The 15,829-nt window shown below is 34.5% G+C and overlaps 1 protein-coding gene across 1 annotated transcript in view; it reads right to left on the bottom strand.

The window, feature by feature from the left end:
- BMPR2 (bone morphogenetic protein receptor type 2) overlaps positions 1-15,829 on the bottom strand; it is a 151,866-nt gene that overhangs the window by 42,483 nt on the left and 93,554 nt on the right. The gene's annotated exons all lie outside the window — the stretch shown is intronic.

Here is a 15,829-nt window from a genome sequence, read left to right as displayed (position 1 = left end):
TCTCAGTGAACAAGTTTCAGCAGTTCAATGTCATAATAGTTATAAATAAACCTGTTGAATGTTTCTGGACAATGCCACCACTTGGATTTTTGTTTTTTTAAACTAAGCAAACTTTTTATTGACAGCAACTGAATGGTGTTTGTAACATTATCATCATACAGTATATTCCACCCATTTACTATACTTTTCAGAGTTGTACTACATGCAACAACAGATTTTTAATGTTGTCTGTCTTCCGTGCTGTTCCTGTAAGTTTGCTATTAAAATAAAACCATTTTCAAAAGGTATTTATACTTGGTGACTTCCAAAGTCCTTCTAACTCCAAAATTCTGTTTAACTCCTCTAGTTTTTTTTTTCTGAAGGTTCAGCATTCTCTTTGCTTTTATTCTCAAATTTGCACAAAAAAGTTAAACATAACATTTCATAAAATAATGCAAAATCTAAAATAGAGATTATTAATCCACATAATAGTAAGGAAAAGGGTGTTAAAATAGATTTTAAAACATGTTAAAATCATGCTAATGGTTAAATATTTTAAATTAAAAGCTTTCAGGATATGTCACATGATCTAAAATATGAAATCCCTGAAAAACTTCCAGGAAAAATATTTCAATATGTGTATTCACACACGTGTGTAATTAAAAAAAGCGTTTACCAAAAAAACTACAAACTTTTTTTTTCTTTTTATAAAATATATTTAAAAGAAACATATATGCTATATATAAGCTATCTTTGAAATTGCTGTGTCCCGCTAGTTCTAATACACCCTTTTCTTCTTCCCTATTAGCTTTTTCAGTTAAATACTCAGCCAAATGTAAACACTGCTATGTATGCCTGTGTGCAATGTCTGGGCTTGTGAAAGCAAGCGCTTCCTGAATGCATAACAGACAAGGAACTGCTGTCTGCCTCATTGGAGCCTGGGATGTTTCTGTTTACAAATCCTGGAGCCAGGCAGGGGCCACTACTGGAGGCGTGCTGTCTGCTTCCTTGCTACACTTAGCCTTTGTCTGGGTCTGTGTCAAAGAAAGAACAACATTGTTGCATGTGCAATAAGCAACAAAGGAAATCTTAAACATAACACAAACTGGTTATGTTGGCTCCTTAATCTTTTACAACTTCAATGCGGAAAGGCAAATTAGGGATTAAGTTTTAAAAAAAATTTAAGCATGTGCTTCTCATAAAAGCAGAGAAAAACATTTAAAATCAAAACAATTAATGTGATCAGAGTTAAATGAATTACTTAGCAAAATAATTCAGATTGCTAAATACTGTTCCAGGAATGATGATATACCGTGCAGCTCAGTGTTTTGAACAAACATTTTTACAAGGAATAAACAATGTTGACTTGTTTTAATTATTATGTTTGGAATGGCAACTATACCATAATCATAATCAGATTAATGTTTATGTTTAATGTCCCAAAAACAAACTGAGTGGAGGCAGATTTCTTATTTTTCCCAAGATGGTATTTAAACTTGAATATTTAAGATCATTTTAAATTTAATTTGCCTTGTTAATCACTGTAAACAGAACTAGCCTGTAAGAAACAAATACAACAAATCACAACAGTAAACAAAACATTTCATATTCTGTTGAGTTTAGGCATTCTATGACTGAATTATAAAAGGAACAGCAGAAAACTAAAGACAGAAAGCGAAACAAACTGCATTAACCCTCTTCCCTATAAAAACTTTAAAAGAAAACAAAGGAAAGGTAAAATCTATCAAACTTAATTTGTAAGTCTTTATAATAATTTTAATATCTTTAAAATAGTTTCTTTGTGATTGAAAAGACTGAATTGCAGGATTATGCTTCTCTCATTAAGGAATAAACTAAAACTAACAAAGTTAATTATATTTCACTGGAATAAAGTCATTAAATAAGTCTAAAATCAACATTTAAATAAATAGGTTAAAATTCTCAGTAAATATAATTAAACAGGAGATATAGATTAATCTGCAGACTATGCTACCTTCAAAAAAATTTCATAAAAGTATAAAGAAACACCATTAGTCATGTTCTCAAAATATTTTTGGTATAATTCTACCAGGATGTAATTGTCTCTATTTTTTTCAGATTTTATTTTTCAGCTTTACATGTAGATATGACAAAACAAAAGTATCATTACTGCACACAAAAGCTTTTGAAAATAATTATTTCTATTTCTTAGAAATCAATAACCTAATTGAGAAAAGCTAATTTGAGCCTACAACAGAAATCCAATCATTCCAATATTCATTATGTAAAACAAACCAAAAGCAAATTAAAATTCTCACAATACAGAATCAAACCAAAAAGTCAAATAACTCAAGAGATCGCTAGGCAATTTTTCTAACTGGCATATAAATGATACTTCGAAATCCAGAATTCATACTAAAGATCCTTCAGAAAATGACCATAAAATAACCTGACTATAAAAGTGGAAGTTGTATCTTCCAGTCATTTGCCAACCAGACAACAAAATATAAATTGCATTATACAAATAACTCCTACCCCTCTGACTGATGTTCTTTTCATTATGATCATAACTTGTGCCCATTCTTATAAGGAAAGCAAAATAAGATGTATTAAGAAAAGCTATCTTTTTTCCTATTAAATTTGTTTCCTAGTTTTTCTGATAACTGGCTTCCTTCTTTTAAACCATTTTTATTACAAAACATAATCCACATACACAAAACTGTTGATAATACAAATGTAGTGTTTGGTGAACTATTATGAAGTAAATACTCATATAGTTACCACCTAGGCCAAGAAACGGAGAAGGCAATGGCACCCCACTCCAGTACTCTTGCCTGGAAAGTCCCATGGACGGAGGAGCCTGGTGGGCTGCAGTCCATGGAGTCGTGAAGAGTCGGACATGAATGAGCGACTTCACTTTCATGCATTGGAGAAGGAAATGGCAACCCACTCCAGTGTTCTTGCCTGGAGAATCCCAGGGACGGGAGAGCCTGGTGGGCTGCTGTCTATGAGGTTGCACAGAGTCGGACACAACTGAAGCGACTTAGCAGCAGCAGCAGCAGGCCAAGAAATAGAACATCTAGGTTCCCCCAAAACCCTTACCTGCTCTTGGGTCATTACTATGACCCCTCTTCCCAGAAAAAGCCATTATCCTAACTTTCATGGTAAGCATTTCCTTGCTTTCATAATAGTATTATATTTTTTACCTGCTTAGTTTTGACCATTTCTCTATTCCATATAAATAAAACTTTTGTGCCTTGAATCTGTTATTCAATAGTACATTTTCAAGATTTAACTGTGCTATACGTGCAGATGAAATTCATTCAGGGCTGCTCTTCTATATAACAGGTTATTTTTCCTTGCAACGAGCCTAGGAGTTATGATAATAATAATGAACAGATCATTGTAGGTAATCCCTATCAAGCATCATAGAAACATTACACATTTCACTTATATTTAATACTTTTAAACTATCTAATTTTATTAATAAGAGAAGAATATTAAACCAAACAGACAAATGAAAAACGATTGGTTTCTACTGTTTTGGCAGCAGAGGCAGTAGCCGAAACCAAAAAGGCCAGAGTTAATAAAAGATGAACTGGGGCAGAACAGAGAAGAAACAAAAGCTTGGCAATTGAGATAAACGTGTCGTTGCTCAGTTGTGTCCAACTCTTTGTGACCCTGTGGACTGTAGCCTACAAGGCTCTCCATCCACGGGATTTTCCAGGCAAGAGTACTGGAGTGGGGTGCCGTTTCCTTCTCCAGGGGATCTTCCCAACCCAGAGATCAAACCTGGGTCTCCTGCATTGCAGGCACACGCTTTACCCTCTAAGCCACCAGGGATGGGGCAGAGGTAAATATGTCTTATTGGACAGTTTATATGTAATTAGCACCATTCAGAAAACCATCCTTAATATATATCTAAAACCTTAATTTACCTATTTCATGATTTCCAAACTATTTCCTCATCCCTCAAAGCACCTACCATGTTATCTGACAATTCTTTAAAAGGGACCTTTGAAACAGCACAGCTGGTCTTCCATGAAAAGATCATCAGCTCATCCATCATTGATTATTCCCACTCACACTGTTTATAGATATTTGCTCAGTTCCTACAAACCCCACTCCTCAGACAGTGAGAGAAGGGTGGTAAAGTGACACAATACCTAGGGCAGTGATAAAGCCAAAGTGGAGTTTAGAAAAACTGTGGCTGGTACTGTACTATTCTCCAACACAGACACTTCTCTTTCTTATGTCCTCAACTCTTCCTTTTTACAATTTGTCTTTTTATCTTTCCTTCTCTTTTACATTCCTTTATTTTCCCTGAACATATTTTTGTCTGCAAACTTGTCTTAAAGGCACTGACATCTCCTGCTTGAACTATAAAAATAGCTCAGCCCCGAAGAATTGATGCTTTTGAACTGTGGTGCTGAAGAAGACTCTTGAGAGTCCCTTGAACTACAAGGAGATTAAACCAGTCCATCCTAAGAAATTAGTCCTGAATATTCAATGGAAGGACTGATGCTGAATCTGACTTTGGCCACCCGACGTGAAGAACTGATTCACTGGAAAAGACCCTGATGCTGGGAAAGACTGAGGTCAGGAGGAGACGGGGATGACAGAGCATGAGATGGTTGAATGGCATCAATGACTCGATGGACATGACTTTGAGCAAGCTCTGGGAGTTGGTGATGGACAGGGAAGCCTGGAGTGCTGCAGTCCATGGAGTCACAAAGAGTGGGACATGACTGAGCGACTGAACTGAACTGTCCCACTTAGAAGCACTAATGAAAGTAAGAAGTTGGAGTTTCACCACAACTCTACCTAGGTTTTCTAACAAAAGCAAAATATATTTATCATATAATCTCTGTGAGATAAAAACAATTTATGTTTTTATAAATATCTTAGTATTTTATCAAATTGGAAAGCAAGACATATTACTCTTTAAATGAGTGACTTGTTTAGTAGCTCTTAATCCTTTGACAGATCCACTTCAAGAATCATCAATGAAAAATACCAACCTAATTTTTTAAAAGTATTGATCTGTACAGTAACTAATAGGCTATTTTAAAGTAAGAAGAAAATCACCTAACTAGAGTATCTGTAGTAAAAGCTAGCAGAGTGAAAATAATTTTGATTTATACCACTTGTGGGTATATTTTGGATGTCCATTCTTATATGCAACAGATTTTATTTTAAAAGGAGTGAGGAATTTATTAGGGAAAAAAAGAGCTGGTACTAAATATATAGGTGCTAAAGAAATTTTCCTTTTAAGTTTAGAAAGTAACTCTTCTTGGTTTCTAAAAGTCTCTCTTGCTGTAACAAATATATTGACATTCTCCTATGGTCTCATGATAGATGGAATGTACTTCCCCACCTGTTGATATTGAATTTGGCTACGTGACTTACGTGGACAACAGAAGGCTGGCAAATATATAAAACTAACAGAGATCTAAAATATGCTTGGGCAATTCTATTTGAGCTCCCTGTGATCAACTAGCCCATTCTGAGTAAAATGCTGCCCCTTTATCCTGAGCCCCAGACAGCGAAGGCCTGAACTGACCCTACATCCTGAACCTGAGTACAGCCTGTATCAGGCAAATCCAGCAGATCTTCAAGAATGGTGATCGTAATAAATGCTTGTTGATAAGGCCAGTGAACTCAGAGGTGGCTTACTGAAGAAGTATTATTGGCAACAGTTGACAAATAAATAAGTACACCTTCTACTGTAACATATTAAATAAATGTGTGCAATATATACAACTTTTGGTTATCTAAAAATTAGACATTTAGGAATAGTTTAGAAAAAAATATTTTTCTACTTTTACCTGTTTTTCTCACAATTATAGACATATTAACATACAAACAAGAGGCTATATAAGAAATGCCTATAACCCTGCTATTAACTACAGACTGAACTATTAAAACTGGAAAAATCAATGGTATTTGTTTATTTAAAACACAGCACTTTGGTTGTTTTCTGGAGTAAGACATGTAATACTCTCCAAAGATCAACATTTTATTTAACTTTTGTGAGCTTCAGATTTGCAAGACGAAAAGAGATCTGGAGACTGGTTGAATAACAATACTGAACGGAACTATACACTTAAAAATGGTTAAGATGGTCAATTTTATGTTACGTGTATGTTACCACAATTAAAACAAAACCACTCTACGAGGATAGTTCTCACTTTTTTCAAAGTTAACATTTTATTTTTAAAATCCAGGACATATACATATACATAAAGACCAGAACTCAGTAACATAATTTCTAGTAGTTATAAAAATGTTTTACAGATACTATTAGCATTTATTTCAGTATATTTTTAGTCTATGATAAAGGAAATAATAAGCTCAATTTCCTTTTCCTTCACTTCCAAGCAACGACCTCTGGTCAGCAGTTCTGGCAGCTAGAAATACCACGTGACTTGCTAGGTTGAAGGCCACTAAGATGTGTCTGATTGATTTTTTTAAAAAAGGAAAATAAGTGATCCTCTACTTAATAAAATGCACTGTGGCAGACAAAATCGTCCCCAAATTAGCATGGAGGAACTCAGGACAGATAGAAAAAGAGAAGTCCTTACAGTGAAATAATTGTAAACAACTCTTTTAAATATATGTATAAATTTCTATTGGGAAAAAAAATGCAAAAATCTCTCTTAAAATCACACATAAAAATCAGCAGGCAAAATTCTTTTCCATGGTAACAACAGCAACAAAAACCAAAAAACAAAGAACAATAACAAAAAAAAAACAAAAACAGCCAGAAAAAAACGCTCCATAAATTCTGAAACAGAAAGCCTAAATTTTGAATTGAACATTAGGCTTTTAATCTCTGTGCCAATATTAGTAGAAACTGAAATTAAAGAATGCCATCTTTTATTGCCATTTGCAGCACGGAAGGAGCTAGTGATGATCATACTAAGTAAATTAAGTCAGAAAGACAAATATTGTATCACTTGTATGTGGAATCTAAAAAATAATACAAATGAACTTATTTACAAGACAGAAACAGACTCACCGATGTGGAAAACAAACTTATGGTTACCAAAGGGGAAGGGGGGTTATAAATTAGGAGTATGGGATTAACAGATACACACTATACATAAAATAGATAAATGACAAAGATTTACTGTACAGCATAGGGAACTATATTCAATACCTTGTAATAAACTATAATGGAAAATAATCTGAAAAAGAATATAAATATATGACTATATATAAACATATAATCAAATCACTTTGTGTATACCTGAAACCAGAATTGTATATCAACTACTGTTCAATTAAAAAAAAAAAATGCCACTTTTCTCCATCATAAAACACTTCAAAATTGGGGTCAATAGGATACATATAACCATTTAAACATTACTTTCTCATAACTTTAAACCAATAGATCTGTTGGGTAAGCCATTTTCACCAAGCTATGTCAGTCTTTCTTTCTATCAATTGATTTTTAATTAATGTAACAAATTATTCAACATCTTGAAATACAGAAGAATAACTAGAAAAAAATAGGGATATGTAATGGAAAAGACTGAGGTCTTGTGGATGTAGCCTTTAATGTAGGATTAAAAGGTAATTGAAATAACTGGCAAGAATATGAAAAAAAATTTTAATTTAAAAAAATTAGTTAAGCCTTTATAGTAGTTAGTAAATAATTGAAATAAAAAAAGGGAAAGCCAAAAAATGGTCCAGTGATAAACATATTAGGGTGACTACATCTCCATGCTACTATCCAACATTTTATATCAAAAGGACAATAACAAGTGTTGGTGAAGTGCTGAGAAAAGAACACGCTGTGTGCTGTTAGTGGAAATGAAAATTGGTGCAGCTACTGTGGAAAACAGTATGGAGTTTCCTGAAAATATTAAAACTAGAAGTAACATATGACACAGCAACTCCACTTCTGGATACTTATGTTTGAAGAAAATGAAAACATCTACTCAAAAAGATACATGCACCCCATGCTCACTGCAGCATTATTTTCAATAGCCAAGATATGGAAACAACTTAAGCATCTACTGATGAATGTATGGATAAAAAAAAATGTGGCATAGGTATATAAACACACACACACACATACATATTCACCATAAAAAAGGAAGGAAATCTATTTGCAACAACATGGATGCACACTTGAGGGCATTGTGCAAGGTAAAATGAATCAGACAGAGAAAGAAATACCATATGACCTTTTATGTGGAATATTAAAAACAGAACCCGCCGGCCAATGTAGGTAGGTGTAAGAGACACAGGTTCAATCTCTGGATAGGGAAGATACCCTGGAGGAGGAAAAGGCAACACACTCCAGTATTTTTGCCTGGAGAATCCCATGGACAGAAGAGCCTGGTGGGCTATGTTCCACAGGGTCACAAAGAGTTGGACACAACTTGAAGTGACTCACCATGCACCCATAGAGAATGTCAAGATTACTATAAAGATTATGTTGAACATATGAAACTAAATACAATGTTATATATGTCAATAATATCTCAATTTTTAAAAACCAACGTATTATTTTAAAGACAGCTGCTATACAAACCACAACTGGTTTTGAGACAGGCTGGAACCTGGGACCTTTTGCTGCAGGGCCTGCAACTGGACCAGTGTCTCTTCAAGCAACAAAATACAAACAAACCAAAAGGGCCTTAAAAATAACCGCATGCATTCACAGATGGGGCAAATTGTGAATAAGAAGATACAAAAAAGATGAAAAACCTAACTGCCACTTCTGAGGAGGCAGGAGCAAAAGCAGGGTACTGCAAGTGACCCCTGTACATAGCGCCACCGATGAGATGAGTAAGCCACCCCATCACTCCCCTGGAAGGACTTGTGGACCCACCCCTAAAAGGGACCAGTTCCCATCCTTCGACCCTCAGGGAAGGAGCAAGGCAACATTTTACTTATTTTCACTCCCTCCTGCTGTAACAGAAGTCCCAATAAAGCCTTGCCTGAATTTCGTGTCTGGCCTCTTATTAATTTCTACTGATAAAAGAGTCCTGTAACCCAGTTTCATCTTGGCTTTGGATGTGCTGGAAAATTTTCATGTATCTATAACTCTACTTTTTATGATATGCTGGCATCTGAAACCACTAAATATTTATGGATTTAAGAATAATGAGTTCTTCCATATGAAAAGATGCAAAAAGTTCTCAGTAATCAAAGAGATACAACAAGAAAATGAAGCCCAATTAGTGCAGGCCAACAGGTACAGAACACATATGGACATGGAAATCATAAAAGACAAGAAAATTTATTGTAGTTATTGAAATGAAGACATGGAAATTATTTCTTGATCAATATCCACATTTGTATCTCAGAAGACGTTTATTTTTAAATATCAGTCTATTCTTTTTTAGAGTTAGGGTCAAGTTGATAAACATGGAATGGGATGGACTTTCAATGGTAGCAATGGTAGCAAAACTTCAGAATCAAAACTGTCTGATCAAGAACATATAATATGTATAAATAGAATCTTGTTACTATAGCATTATAGTCGATTATATTCTTACCAGGGGGCTTCCCTCATGGCTCAGTGGTCAAGAATCTGCCTACCAATGCACTTGGGTGCGATCCCTGGGTGGGGAAGATCCCCTGGAGAAGGAAATAGCAACCCACTTCAGTATTCTTGCCTGGAAAATCTCATGGGCAGAGGAGCCTGGAGGGCTACAGTTCATGGGGTCACAAACAGTCAGACACGACTGAACAACTAAACAACAACTACAGCATTAAAGAATTAATATTTTCTACAGGAATGCATTCCTCTATTTCTTTTGTGCCACCTCTTCTCCACTAATATTTTTTTAACATTTTAATTTATTTATTTTTACTTGAAGGATAATTGCTTTACAACATTGTGTTGGTTTCTGCCATACATCAACATGAATCAGCCATAGGTATACATACACCCCCTCCCTTTTGAACCTCTCTCCCACCTCCCACCCGTCTAGGTTATCACAGAGCCCGGTTTGAGCTCCCTGAGTCATACAACAAATTCACACTGGCAAACTATTTTACATATGGTAGTGTATATGGTAGTGTATTATGTCTAATAATATTTTTAGTAAGTATAAAAAGGAACAGCATATTTTGTTTTGATTCTTACTAAAATGCATCATGAAGTATTAAGCATAAAAAAATTTTAAGACATTCTTATTACCCATTTTCTGTCTACTCAATTGCTTTAATGCTGCCACAGAAGCAGTAAAAACCGAAAAAAATCACTATAAATTCACAATAGCTAAAAACCTACCTGTGGCCCTATGCCAATGTCAGTGTCTCTGAATGTAGGCTTTCATTTCTAGCTTAGTGTGAGATAAAGACATTTGCTGCCAGATGCTGAAATTAGAATTTCTAATCTTAACAAACAGCACAGCATAAATTAGAATTTCTTAAACACAGCATTAGATGCAGTTCAATCTTTATTTTTTTTTGCAGTTTAATCTTTATTATCAACCTGATCTAACCATCAACTTAATGAATAACATACAAGAAAAGTATTCTACATTTTTATACTGATTTTCATCCAAGAACTTCCAATACTAAACACAGTGAATAAAGTTTAATTCTTTTAAATGACAAATTTTTGCCTGCTTTTCTACTAACTTAATTATCTTGTTTATAGTTAGGGAGGTTAATTATACCAATTCCAGAAGTGTTATCAAGAAACTTTTCTAAAATAACTGCAAATACTGCATTAATTATATACTTCTTTCAAACTCTTGGAATTTACAAACACACGAAGGGTGAACTGAGGGTTTAAGAAAATAAAAGAATACTGTAGATACAAATTCATTTACTTAAAAGACTGGCTTTCTTTTTAAACAGAGTAAGTACCACAAAGTCCCTCATAGTTGGAAAAAACTCAATACAGTTCACTTTCCTAAAGTGTCAGACTTTGTAGGTGCTACATGGACATATATTAGTGAAGTTTCTTTCTTTCTTTTTGTCTGGTTATTATAAAATAAAATCTCAACTTGGTGACAGTTTAATTCTATTACCTCACAAACTTTGCTATTCTCTTCTTTAACACAAAGAAAGCAAGCCTGAAGTTTCAGACAATTTGATAAGCAACAATATCTAGCTAATTAACTAATTTACTTTCAACTTATTTACAATTAAATAAGTAATTTTTAAAATTTATTTATTGAAGGATAATTGCTTTACAGATGTTTTCCATCAGACCTCAACATGAATCAGCCATAGGTATACATATATCCGCTTCCTTTTGAATCTCTCTCCCATCTCCTACCCCATCCCTCTAGGTTGATACAGAGCCCGTTTGAGTTTCCTGAGCCATACTGCAAATTCCCGAATTCCTGATGTCTATCAATTTTACATATAAGTTCCATGTTATTCTTTCCATACATCTCACCCTCTGCTCCCCTCTCCCCATGTCCATAAGTCTATTCTCTATGTCTGTTTCTCCACTGCTGTCCTGTAAATAAATTCATCAGTACCATTTTTCTAGATTTGGTATATGTGTGTTAGAATATGATATTTATCTTTCTCCTTCTGACTCACTTCATTCTGTATAATAGGTTCTAGGTTCATCCACCTCATCAGAACAGACTCAAATGCGTTCCCTTTTTTTTCATGCTGGTTTTTTTTTTACATTTTAATTGAAGGATAATCGTTTTATAGAATTTTGTTGTTTTCTGTCTAAATGTATTTCCTTTTATGGCTGAGTAATATTCCATTGTGTATATGTACCAAAACTTCTTTATCCATTCATCTATCGATGGACATCTAGGTTGCTTCCATGTTCTGGCACCACTGTAAATAGTGCTGCAATAAACAATAGGATACATCTGTCTTTGTCAATTTTGGTTTTCTCAGGGTTTATGCCTAGGAGTGGGATTCCTGGGTCATATGGTGGTTTTATTCCTAGTTTTTAAAGTAATCTCCATACCATCTTCCATAGTGGCTATATCAGTTTACATTCCCACCAACAGTGCAAAAGCATTCCCTTTTCTCCACACCCTCTCCAGCACTTACTGTTTGTAGACTTTTTGATGATGGCCATTCTGACTGGTGTGAGGTGATATAAATAAGTGATTTTAAAGTTCTTCTTTCTTATAATACTTACAACACCTTCTACTTACCATACTGGCTTTCCATTTACAGTTGATGAGAAATTTCCCTTTAAAGTACTTGTAAGTATTTTTTAATGAGATGATACAAAGAAAAATAGATGTCCTTGAATTTGGGGAAAAAGTCATAAGCATGCTCAAAAAAATCTTTTCATTCTACCAAATGAATGAACAAACAAGTATTAATTTGTCTGCATTTGTGTGTAGAGAATAATGGTTAAGGATAACTGAGTATGGACAGTAATGGTTAAAACTAATAGAAAGTAATGTTTGGTAACACATACTCTGGAGTTAAAACATCTGGTCTGTAATCTTGGCTCTACCACTTACTAGCTGTGTAACTTGGTAAATTATGTATCTGTGCCTCAGTGTTATCCATGTGAAACAAGAATGTAACAGGAACCATTTCATATGTTTCTGTAAGGGTTAAATGTAAATGCTTAATGCATACAGAGCCCTTAATGAGTACTCAAAAAATGTTATTTAGCTAGTTTCAATTTCCCTATGTAATAAAGGCCTGGAGTCCCTTTAATATGTTTACTGAAACTGCTCTATCAATTGTATAATCCTGATAGACTGAATTGAAATTTTATTAGTAGATGTATCCTATCTGAAAAAAACATTTTCTAAAAATCTAAAGTTTACTGCAAGTAATATTTTAAGAAGCAATACTCATTGAATAACTATCTAACACTAATGTCTTAAGGCCAAAAGGAAATAGAATTAAGATCAGCATATGCAGATTGGGGAAGGAAACAAAGTACATCAAAAGTAAACCTATCATACTGGGCACAAAACATGGACGGTTTCCTAAGAGAAAGGAAAGGGCCACAGAAAAGGAGATCTTGAGGGAAGAAGAGTACCTAATCTTCCTGAAATCCATAACTGTGTCTAGAACCAGGTTTATTTATATTAATGCATAAACAGGTACAGAACTACTGGATACTGTTTTTTAAGATTCTCATACTTTCTCATTTTTAAAATACAAATAGTCAAAATCAGGTACCCATTCCCTTAAAAGAGACAAACAATTGAAACAGACTTAGTAGTAGAAGAGAAAAATCTTTGAAAAAAGTGACTGAGGAGCAAAGATCTACATGAGTTATCAATCAATCCATATATCTCCTTATCTCTAGCCAGTTTTATTTTGGAGAATTATCCGATAATGTGACTCAGTCTGAACACATGCTAAATGTTGACAACAACCCAAGATCAGGGGTTACAGCAAAATATTTGACATGCATTTCTAAATATCAGAAGCTATTTTTCTTTTCTTTTTCAACGGTAATAATTCAACATATAGAAACATACATATGGAAAACTATACTTCAGATGCTGTGATTGGAGGAAAAATGCTTGAGACCAAAGAGCTAGCGTCCTAACTAGCTAGAAATCATTGGTGATCTATAGTCCAAATAGAATGTTAATTTTTATGGCATATAACAATGCTCATACAACTTTTTTCAACATTAATAATTAACTGCTGGTATTTAATTATTTTAAAACAGACATTTCATTTATGCCTCAACAAAAGCATCAGTGGACTTCCTATTCCACTAAATTTTTTAGGAACCAGTCACACTTAACTTACAGCTGATATTCCTGTAACTTTTTGCCTATTATTATATTGGTAGACAATAAATGTCAAATGTTAATATTTCAGACCCCAAACCAAAAAAAATTTAACCTTTAAATTAGAGGTTATGTTAAACTTACAAAAACTTATATAAGAAGGGGAAGAAGGGGATGACAGAGGATGAGATAGTTGGATGGCATCACTGACTCGATAGATAAGAGTTTGGGCAAACTCTGGGAGTTGGTGATGGACAGGAAGACTGGCATGCTGCAGTCCATGGGGTCACGAACAGTTGGACACGACTGAGCAACTGAACTGACATTTTTAAGGGAAACAAACTCCCTTTTTGTAACAGAACATCCTTAATTTATGACCTGCCTGATTTACCTTTGTGATTAGATTTAGGATATGCATTCTTGGTTGAAATACAGTACTGTATTAGCACATTGTGTCCTCAGGGTATCATGGATGTCCATCTGCCCTTCATTAATGACACTATTAATACTTGTCTAAGGTACTGTCCAATTTTCTCACTCCATAATTACTAATTTTCCCTTGCAATATATGTTGGAGAAATTCTAAACTCAAATACCCTCTGTCTTTACTGACTGCCCCCTAGATTTGAGATCATTTGATGATTCTTGCCTGACCCAATACTTGGAATGATAGCTGCATAATGATAATTTTCTAACTTCTCGATTTACCACTTGGCATTCTACTATAAACAACTGCCCTATCTTCTCTCTCTCTGCTATCAACAGAGAACTAATTCATTTTCCCTCCAAAGGTTTATAACTTAATACTGTAGTTTTTTAGCACTACAAGGATCTCAAATGTAGCTCATGGAAGGATCCTTCAAGCTGATTACTGTGACAAGTCTCCATTCTTTGAGGGGGTACTTCTTTCCTTACTTTCTAGTGTTACAAGATGTTGCAGGCTTATTTTGTACCTATACTGCACCAATCCTAGAATAAGTCATTTTTCCAAGGAGCCCAAGTTTCATTGACTGAGGAGTCATCAGTTCAGTTCAGTTTAGTTGCTCAGTTGTGTCTGACTCTTTGTGACCAGATGGACTGCAACACACTAGACTTCCCTGTCCATCACCAACTCCTAGAGCTTGCTCAAACGTGTGTCCATTGAGTCAGTGATGCCATCCAACCATCTCACCCTCTTGAATCAGGTGGCCAAAGTACTGGAGCTTCAGCTTCAGCATCTGTCCTTCCAATGAATATTCAGGACTGATTTTCTTTAGGATTTACTGGTTTGATCTCCTTGCTGAGTGTTTATATGAAATATAACTGGCTTCATTTGCTTTCAGTTTGGAATTGTGGGGAGTCATAGTAGAAACTAAATCTGTGTGTTATGTACACTTATAGTTACCGGAGTGCTTTTGTTTCTTGTCAACAAACAAAGGGAAGAAATATATTTAGGTAGGTATATATGTATACACACACAAATACACACACACACACACACACAGCTTCATATAAATGCATATAACACATATATGTGGATATTTTTAAAGGCATATGTCCCTAATGATATTTTAAACTACAATCTATTCACATAGGATTCTCTTTTATTTCCACATCTATAACTATGTTTCCTTATTTCCTTCAGTGAGAACAAGAGATCCCAAGAATATCAACACCTACATTCATTTTCTTAATCCTATAATACAAATATATCTACAACTTCAGAACTGCTTTGTCGACACTACTGAATATAAAATCTTCTAAAGAGATTAGTATTTATTTGCAATTACCCCCACTATCTCTTACATCACATCTTGCATCAAAGAGTATATACAGTCAAATACCATTTTAGTAAAATGCTTAGTTCTTTCGTTTCCCCTTAAGTGTGATTACAATGTTTATGTGAAATACAGCTGGGCTCATTTGCTTTGAGTTTGGAATTGCACCCCCTTCCCATCCTTAATGACTTAGTTATACTTTTACACACACAGATTAGCAACAAGACTCCAAAATTCAAAACTACATGCATAAAGCTATGTTCAGAGGACTCTTTTTCCCTGTATCCTTTTTGCTCCATTCCCTCCAACCCTTGTAAGTAACCAACATTACTGTTTTCTGGTTTATCCTTTCTTCACTTCTTTTTGTAATGATAAGCTTTCTGTTTTACATAAAAGACAGCATATTGTATAAGCTTATTACACACCTAACATTACCTCCAAATATAG

Source organism: Bos indicus, chromosome 2 (genome assembly GCF_029378745.1).
Source record: "Bos indicus isolate NIAB-ARS_2022 breed Sahiwal x Tharparkar chromosome 2, NIAB-ARS_B.indTharparkar_mat_pri_1.0, whole genome shotgun sequence".
Taxonomy (NCBI): domain Eukaryota; kingdom Metazoa; phylum Chordata; class Mammalia; order Artiodactyla; family Bovidae; genus Bos; species Bos indicus.
The sequence above is the reverse complement of the archived record's forward strand: the minus strand, read 5'-3'. Positions and strand labels throughout refer to the sequence as shown.